Here is a 10,258-nt window from a genome sequence, read left to right as displayed (position 1 = left end):
TAGAATTTAAAAAAATATACATATATATCCAATTTTTGCACCGAAATTTCCAATTGTCAAAGTTCTAAAGAGACAACATACACTTACGTATATCTGAGCGAACACAATGAGAAATCAAGTAAAACGGCAAACAATCCTGCGTCTCGTGGACAAAGAATCTGTTCTTCCGTTGAGCTCCCTTAGCACGGTTAGTTTCCGTTCTCCGATCGACTTAGTCGTGTATGTTAAAAACGAAACGGCAAACAGCTTTTAGCTCTGTTATTGTCGCAAACCTTCCTTCCGCGTCCTTGCATTAGGAGAACGTTGTTTTTTGGCGACATAGCGTATCGCAGGAACCGCGCGTGTATAACCCCATTATCCTGCGTATATTGTGTAATTATAACGTAAAGGTGGAAGTAATTTACGTGGTAGAGTAGCGGCGAAATAATATACTTGTTGCGCTGTTTTATGTTACGTATACGTGTTCAGCTGATCATTTTTAATACACATTAGTGACTAGTGTCGTAAAAAGTACTCTCATTTCGGTACACGCGAAACATGGTTGGCTCGATGGACGAATGTGTGCTGTGTTTCGTGGATCAAGTGTTGTTTCGTAGCACGTTGAAAACCAGGCATTACAATTTCTCTTTTATCTCTGTTACAGAACACTTGTTGATTATACGAGAATATTTCAATCGCGTGATTTATATATATTTTTTTCAAATGATCTATACTAATGGAAAAGAAATATTATTGAATTTGAGCCACGATTTACAATTTTTCTCAAGTCACGAGATGATCTATATTAATGGAAATGAAATATTACTGAATTAATAAATTTAATATTAAAATTTATTTAATCTAGATTAATATGTGAATATTTAATACAAATTTTGTAATTATTTTACTCGATAGAATTTGACGAAATTTTCTGTTCAGATACGTAATATAAATATCAAAGTTGAAAATGTTTAGCGTGTTAACTGTTGGAATTTTTACGATCACGTTACTTCTGAAATAGAATAGTTTCAGTTGTTTGTAGGATCGAATATTCTTTTAGAATAGTCAATAATTCGATGTTACATTTGTACAATACTTTTTTATTTTTTGAAATTCAGTAATACATTGAAAAATGGTACTCGTGCACAGTGATATCAGCTTCATTCAGATTAATTTTCACGTGGAAAAATTCAATTGAATTTCAGAAGATGGACTTCTCTATCATCGTGTAGAAATGCTTTCATTATTATCGATACTATTTTAACCCTTTCGTGAACACAGGGAAACGAAGTTTTAATACAAAAAATAAACGAGTAATTTATTAAAATGTTTATTCTTAAATGTTCCGAGCATCTCTAAACGACAGAAACACAGGAAAATGAAGGTTTAATTGTTAATTCACAATGATACTTTGTCGGACAGTCAGGAAACTCGATCATGTGAGAATTTTGCTACAAGGCTCTGCGTCATGGAAGACCGGCTTTCCAACGACGCGTGTAAAGTTCTCAGGCTGATTTCGAATGTGCCGAGCGTAGTAGCTCGTAGCTGAAAGTTTCTGACACGCGTGGCAGATCGAGTTAAAGGACGGTTCGAGTTTCGTCAAGTTCTTTCTGGCACGTCCGCCAAAATCAGACACGTTTCTGCTGCTGAGATCGTGTATACGATTGAATCACGCAAAATTTACTCCAAAAATACTCTGACGGATTTTCCGTGGCAACACACGGAATGCTGCTAGTGATATCATCGTCGCTATCACGATCGAAGTTTACGCGATTAATATTTCTCGGTGAAGATACGACGATCGAGAGATCGTTGTGTGATCGGAGAGGAAAACGAAACGACGATAAATGATGATTGTTGTGTAGAATTTTTATCCAATTGACAAATTATAAGTGAATATTATAATAATTTGACGCAACTCATATAACACTCCTACGACACTGCCAACTCACAAGAAACTCTCCCTTCTTTATACACAGTCCAAAGTGATTCCTCATAAAAAAATTGAAAAAAAATAAAGAACAACATTTTTTGATCCAAGCAGTAGCTTCCGAAAAAATCGAACGTGAACACCCACTATGTACGCTACTGCATAAGTACGCAATGGATTTTCAACTTCGATTTTCTCGAAAACTAAGTCTCGAATGAAAAAATTGTATTCCACATTTTTCTTTTATTCTTTCATAAGGAATCATCTCGTGTCCATTTTCTTTGGGACTTCCCCCTCCACATAGCCGACGCGTCGTTGGTGGGGGAAGAGGGCCCCTCGCGAAAGGGCCTGATTCGTGTCTCTAGCTTTCTTTTACAGCCTTCTTCGTACGCCTTTTAGAGCTACGCGTGCAGAGGCGAACATTTGACGATATTACAGTTGTAATATACAATTTGCCAGAAGTAAGAATTGCAATAAACGATTAACAATGGAGACAGATCGAAATGACAGTACTTTTTAAAGCGTCGACACGCAAAAGGTGATATATATAGAGAGCGGTTTTCTTTGAAAGCGTGCAATTCGTCGGCCAAATGAGACTTAACGCGGTGTGATTATGCAATCGTTTTATTTTTCCTCTGTTGACTTATTGTAAGTATGATAATTTATCGTTCGAGCGAGTGCATTACTTTATACAATATAGGTGAAGAAGATTAATGATAACGAAGAGAATTAACGTGTCGTTGATACAGTAGGGATACGTAAATGGAATGCTTCTTAAGACTTTAGTATTATGATACTATTATTATAGTATTATGGTTACGGACGTTCGCGGTTCGTGCAGACGTTGGACGTTGAGTAAAAGTCAAAGAAGTCGATTTCTCTCTCCTCGAGTTTCATTTTGTTACTATGTTTTTCATTCTGATTCAGAGGAATTGCGTTATGAGTTTTTCGTTCGTTTTACGTGTGTAGGTTTTTATTCAACGTGTGTGTAGAGTTGTAGCTAAATTTAAAATCGCGAGAAGCTTAAAATAATACCAGTTGCAAGTGTTACGTTTTTAAATGTTGGTGTTAGGAGATGTGTCATTTTTTTTTTGTTTTTACAAAATGTTATCCAGATTTATTATAATACATGAATTTATTTATTGTACAGGTAGCGTGAGTAGTATGAAGAACGGGCTATCAGTTGAAATAAATAAATCTTTCATTTAGAAAATAATCGAGAATGCAAATAAGAGGTATGAATTAAAAATAATTTCGTAATCGAAATAATAGAAGATACGTCTATTTTAAAATTATACTTATTGAAAAGTATACCATATATGAAATTTATGGATTTTCTCACATTATAGGATTAAACTATTCCCTAATATTTTTAAGAATTTCTTAAAACTTTTCACACTGGAAGCCTTTTTTTTATGCAAATAATATCAAATCAGTTTTATCTGTTTTACGATTTTATACACAATTTCATTGTTGAAACTTTCTTCGGATAAATGTCAAACATTTTGTCACATTTGTACATTATTTTTTCGCAAATGTGAAAATATTTATACATTGAAAACATATCTAATGAAATTCGAAATGTTAGTTGTAAAATCAAATATTCGATCAAAAAATCAAATAACACAAACTCATTTTAAATCGTTCCCATTTATTTAAATTTAATTCGATTCAACGAGAATACATTGATTTCTTTCACTTTCATTCGATATCTGCATCTTGTACGAAGACAACGGAAGTAACTGTATATATATTTATAGAAACATATATGTATATGTACTTGTACAAGATGAATGTGAGTATTATTACGCGATAATGATTCTGTAAAACGCAATGAGATTTACCTCCTCTACTCCCCCCTCCCCTGTCCTGTTGGTTATGCGATCTTTTATAAATGTTAATTTACATAGATAGTGTACAGCACAGATAGTAAAAAAACGAATCGTATGAAATTTATCGCGTTTAGGGAGAATGTCGCAACTTGAAAAATGCAGCTTGTGCCAAGTGAAATAAACGATGCTGAAATGAATAACTCTCGTTTCCAATAGAGCTCTTTTACTATCTGAAAAGTTCTATCGAAATTAGACATTTTACGTATTACCGGAAATTTTATTCAATAATAGACAATTTTCGATCGATTTTTATTGCAGTATACTTCGTTTATCTGTAATATCTTGTGCAATTTAGCTTAACGATATTACCGATCGTGGATGAGAAAATTGTTTTAAGTGCAATTGAATAAAGTTTCGCAATTTTAACATATCGATTTTTATTCCCTTGTTTTATGAAATTCAGTTTTAACGTTTAACCGTAATTTTTAGATTTTGTTGTGAATTGCAAATTTTAATTACGAGCGACGCGGCGTCTGATTGTGCATGTTGAGTCGAATGAATTGATCGTTGATACGCGGTTGTTGTATCTGTTCGAGAAGTAACGTGAAATGTTACCACTTAGACGAGTATAAAATCAGAGAAATAGGACTATTTTCAGAAAATAGAATACACTTGGAAAATAATTGTAAACAATATCTTTTCAAAGGTAATTTTATCGTATATTCTTAAAAATTCTGTTCCGTTAAAATTGGTTTCTCGATTCATTTCGAAATGTGAATCTAAAAAGTTCCTTCAATTTCCTGCGCTAACTTGTAATTCAACTTTCTGCTTTTTGTTTTCTTAAATTACAAAACGAGCGAAGTTAGCTGCAGCAGAATCAATGTTTCATTCAGATCGAATTTCCAGTTCGTTCCAAACATGAATTTTAAAGATTCCTTCAATTTCCTGCGCTAACCTGTAATTTAACTTTTCGCTTTAAAAAGAAAAAAAAGAAAACAAAATTGCAAATCGAATAATTCGCGTTACAAGACGATCGATTAGCCGCAACAGAATCGATATTCCGTCACGACAGCAAGTAACTTTTCAGTACACGCTGCAAGTTGCAATCGTGTTTCGTCGGCTTCAAATATTTACACGGGAACTAACAGTCGGCGCAAACAAACGTAAGTTCCGTTCATTTGACTCAACATCACGTGCGAATCTTAAACAGACCCGCGCAAGCTGCTCGAAGAGAGTGTATTTTCTCTAGTGAAACAATATGGTTCGGATTTAAAAAGAGAAACGACGAGGCGAAATGTACGTTCCGGGAAAATTATGCGAAAGTATAATTTTGTACGATTATACAAAAGCGTGTTCTACACACACGTGAAGCAGCGCGAATGCTTTAAAACGAGCTATGCAGTCAGTTTCTTTCAGAGAATAGAAACGCGGATGAGAATTTAGTGGAATTTACCGATCGTTCCCCCGATTTTTTAGACAGAGAGAAAAGTATCTTATCGCTGTTTTATAACGTCTAGAAAAGAGAGAAGTGAGAAAAAGGTGTGCGTGCACCAACGACGCCCCAATTGTACGCGATAGATTCACTCGCTGTTGAGGGATAGTCGACATTTTATGTTCACTTCGGAAGAAATGTGTTTTCCTCCAGTACACTGTACGTTTATATTCCCGCTGAACGCTGAATAAATTATTATTTTCTATGCTATAACAAGGCCTTCTTCACGTTTCATTCGAACACCCGTCGCGTGACGAAACTTGGTAGATGTTCCGTTTAGTTTTTCGTTATAGATTTTGTATTACGTATAAATAAACGCAGTTTAACGTTGATTGAGAAATTGGAAGGTTGGAAGAATCATTTGAAAATGAACCCTTTCTACCGAGCAATGATAAATATTGAGAAAAATCGAGCAGAGTTTTGATGCAATTTTTTAATCAATACGAAACCTTTTTAATTTTACTCTGGTAATTTGATTGTTCAGACGACAGCAATTATCAGCTGTGCAACAAGTGTGAACGACGAATGTTTAAATGTGTTTAATAAATGCTGAGAAAAAGATTGAAATTCTTGAAGAGTTAACAAGTGTTAATTTTAGTTACCTGATAAAAGTTGAAAAACGATATTTACTTTACTTCAGTAATGAATTAAAATCAGTAACTAACTAAAAATGACTGAAATTTTGTATGAATAAATGTTCAATGCAACGACCATAGAAATGATCTAATTAAAAATCGTCATTGAAATTCTATGATAATCAAGATCCAGCATAGTAGCAATTATTCAACAATTTAATTAAATCTCTTCAATTTTATAATAATGAATTACTAACTGAAAATGAATGGAACTTTATATTAATAAATGTTAATACAATAACTAGAAATTATTGTTTAAACTGTAGGCTAATTTGAAAACAGTAAAGTATCAAATATTTAACAATTTAATTAAACCCCTTCATCTTTATACTAACGAATTACTAACTATAAATGAATAAATATTATTCACACTAAGACCATAGAAATTATCACATCATAAATCATCACATAAACTCTATGCTAATTTCGAACCAGTAAACCAGCAATAATTCTCTTCATCTCCGAAAAATATCTTCCACGTTTAACAAACGAACGTGTCACGCTGGTGAAAGCACGTTTCTCCAATTACTCGATATTTCGATATAATCCGAAAAGCTTCTTTGCACGATGTAACATTTCGGAATTAAATAAAAGAGCGACGCGGAAATCACCGAGAAACCTTATATCCGCGCTCGAGATCGTTGCGTTTACAATAACAAACACAAAAGCCTGTCTCCTCTTCGTCCAAATAACATTTCTCTTCTTATTTAATCCGTGAAAAGAAAAGGAAAAACAATCCAACAACGTCCTCTCTACACTTTCTTCTCTTTTTCTCTCTGAAGGGCCTCCGTGTTTCACATCTCGAATTTTGAATTCGAAGATACGCGCTCGAGACTCATCCGTGCGCTAGAATGATTCCTTCACAGAAATTTATAGGACCGTGTTTCAGTTCTCCTTGCTACCTCTTGTTTTCTTCTTCTTCAGATGATGAGCTTTCTCGTTACGCAATCTCTGGAGATGAGTAACGAGACGATTTGTGTCAGAGAGGCAATTTTTGGCAATTGCGTATTCTCTCTGTCTGACTCAGGTCTTGCATGAACGTTGCGTAAATGGAACGTCTATTAGCGTTCTATTGATTAACGACAACTCACGCGTACAATTCTTCCTAAATTTAGGAGATATCAGTCGGGTCGTTCCGATTCTAATAATACGACTAGATTAAACTTTTCCTCGGGCACAGGGTTTAGCAACTGGGCCACATTAGAAGAACTGAATATCTGTGGCAGAGTGTATCGGTGAAATTTACGCGGTAAACTTCGATCTTGTATATTATTGTTACGTTATTAGGTCATTCTATAAGTAATGTTTATTTCAGAAGCCCAATTTCGATACAAAAATAATAGTATTTACTGTTGACCATTGTTTGCCATTTTTCAGGCAACTGTTTAATCCTCTTTTTCAGAAAAATTCTTATTTTTTGGATTAAAGAATGATCTAATGTTAACTTCAAGTGATCTATGTTTTTGATGTTTCTGCCATTTAAGAACCTCTCTAGTGATCGAAATAAATGGTAATTCGATGGTCAGGATAATGTGGTAGACGTGGTATTAATTCCTAATTTAATTGTTTAATTTCTTCTATTTTTGGTTTTCATACTTAATCACTCGGCAACGTGGTATGGACCAGTGCCATAACGCCATGTGACTTGGAATTTACGTCTCATTTCATTTATTTCTTCTTATACTATCACATTTTACAATAATTATTCTTCATATTTACTCTTGCTTCTCCCACCAAAATGCAAACAACAAAATCGAAATTTTTTCTTCCCAGAAATAAAGAAAAATCAAATAATAGAATATTAAATAATTTATTGTATTTTTAAACTAGTCCTGTGACGTCAGAGCCATGTATAATCTGTAATTTCACGCTTCCGGCGTTGGGTTTTAAATCTTCCGCGTTCCTACAACGCAAGTTCGGTATGCAAATTTTAAATCGAGTACGAACAAACACGAACGAGGGGTAACGAAGAACAAGCGAACGGTGGAAAGTAACTCAAACACACGAAAAGTCCGCAAGAACGAAGATTCAACGGGCGCCGTTTTTCGGGACACCCAAAACAAACGGCGACATTGCTGATCGCGATAAACTGGCAGCTTTATTTCTGCAATGGAACCGCGATGCATATGTGCGCCTGGCCGCATACATCGTCGTCGTACTTGGTCGTGATCGAAAGTAAACAAATTTTCTATGGGCCATTGATCCGGTGCTCGGTTTTATCTTGGCAAACAGTGTCGCGCACCTTGGATCTCCATGGAGGGCCTAGACGAGAGGTCTTCATTGCCGCGCGTCAAGTTCCGCGTTATGTACAGTTGGAAAGTTTCTAATGAAACTTCTGATAGAACTTCGGTGTGGAATTTCGAACCATGCGAGCTGTGCTCTCGTCGTTAACGATGTTAATGCTTCCCATGGCGAAGTGATTTGCTATCCTGCGAAGTTCCTTGGATGTTACGTTGAAAATTCCTTGGTTTCAATGGGCGAAGGGAATTGTGTGTGTTTGGTCAAAATTGTGTTAAGATTATGAATAATTGTTACTTTCTTCTTTGTGGGTTTAGAATGTAGTTCAATAGTCTCTTCTCTTCTTTTTAATCGTCTTCTTTGGTTTTAATCATTCTTTTTTTATGAATAATTATTATTTCCTTCGTTGCGAGATTAGAATGTAGTTCAATATTCTCTTCTCTTCTTTTGGCTTTAATCTATCTTTTTATGAATGATTATCATTTCCTTCTTTGCGAGATTAGAATGGATTTGGTTCAATATTTTCTTCTCTTCTTTTGGTTTTAGTCATTTTTCTTTATGAATAATTATTATTTCCTTCGTTGGGAGATTAGAATGTAGTTCAATATTCCTTTCTCTTCTTTTTAGTCATTTTACTTTATACAATTTACTTATAATTTACTTTACTTTATAGTCATTCTGTACGAGTTCATAATGCAGTTCAATATTCTTTTCAATGTCAGTTATACCTCTTTGATGTTTACTTATAAAATTATTATAACGCAATATGCCATGGAACGATGCAAATCTCGATATCTCACTTATTAATAACCCTTTCGTGACACAGTGTACCTATTTAAAAATAATGAATTATTCAAAGCGAGTAATGGATTATCGATTCAAATAAAAGTTGTGTATATACACAGAAAAAACGTTCGATAAAAATGTTACAATATATTCCACAAGAAACACGTTAAACGATTTAAATCGAACGAACTCGCTTCTTGGAATCTTGTTCAACCACAGTATCAACTATGGTATTGGATAAAAAAAACAAGGTGGCATGTTTAATTCAACAGGTTCGAGGTTGGTAATCTTGTTACAAATCATGCTAGAGCAAAATGACATGTTTCCTTAACAACAAAAAATACTGTTACGCTTCGTTATACAATGTCCGACTATTTCCGTTCAAGTGATGCAGCGTTGATGATAGTTATTCTTTTTTTTTGCTACTTTTTCGTTTTAGAAAGTTGCAGTATCCTTTCGTCTTATTTACTTCCAGAGTTGCTTTCGGAGTTGCTGTCCTTTTTAAGAGTTCGGTAAATAGCACGATACTTCTTTCTACGTATATAGGTAATGATACTTTATTTTTGAAGCAACAATAATGCAATTTTGTGGAATTTAAACGAAATCCATTTCGACGTTATTTCTCACAAGAACATTAACACGACCACGTATGATTTAGAATAGTTTGAACTCATCCACATGCACACATATTTTTTTTTTTTTGATACAGAAAGAAGTCTTTTAAAAAATTCTATGTAAAAAAGAGGACATAATTATTTGGTTTACTATTCGCTTGGTTTTAATTATTCAGAGCTAAACTGATGATGTATTATTTCTATTATTACACTATTTAACAGTAGAAAAAATTAAAAAACGTACACCTGGGATTTTGCATTCACAGTAAGGGATACACAAACTACAAAACACACATAATTTTTCAATTTCCAGTGTAGGAAATATTGAAAAACGTACATCAGGAATTTTGCATTCACAGTAAAGGATACACAGACTGTAAAACACGCATAATTTTTTAATTTTCAGTGTAAACAAAAGTAAAAAACGTACCCCTAGGATTTTGCATAAAAAACACATTTAATTTCCAATATAATACTTTCAAACATTCCCCAATTATCGAAAAAAAAAAAATACAACTCGTCCCACGTCAGAAGTCACCACAAACACCACCAAAACTCAGCATTATCATTCCAGGATCAATCCACCGCGTCGATTCCATCCGCGCACCACCGTAACCGATCGGCGCTCGAAGAAGCCTTCGGTGTCGCATTAAAATTTCACCCCCGTAGCAGAGGCGCGTGACAGGGAAACCAGGTAAGCGCGAGCTTGGATTCGCGTGCATACCTGGTGTGTACACGGGCAAGCAGGAGCG

Source organism: Habropoda laboriosa, unplaced genomic scaffold, assembly GCF_001263275.1.
Source record: "Habropoda laboriosa isolate 0110345459 unplaced genomic scaffold, ASM126327v1 scaffold578, whole genome shotgun sequence".
Classification (NCBI taxonomy): domain Eukaryota; kingdom Metazoa; phylum Arthropoda; class Insecta; order Hymenoptera; family Apidae; genus Habropoda; species Habropoda laboriosa.
Note: the sequence above shows the minus strand (reverse complement) of the source record.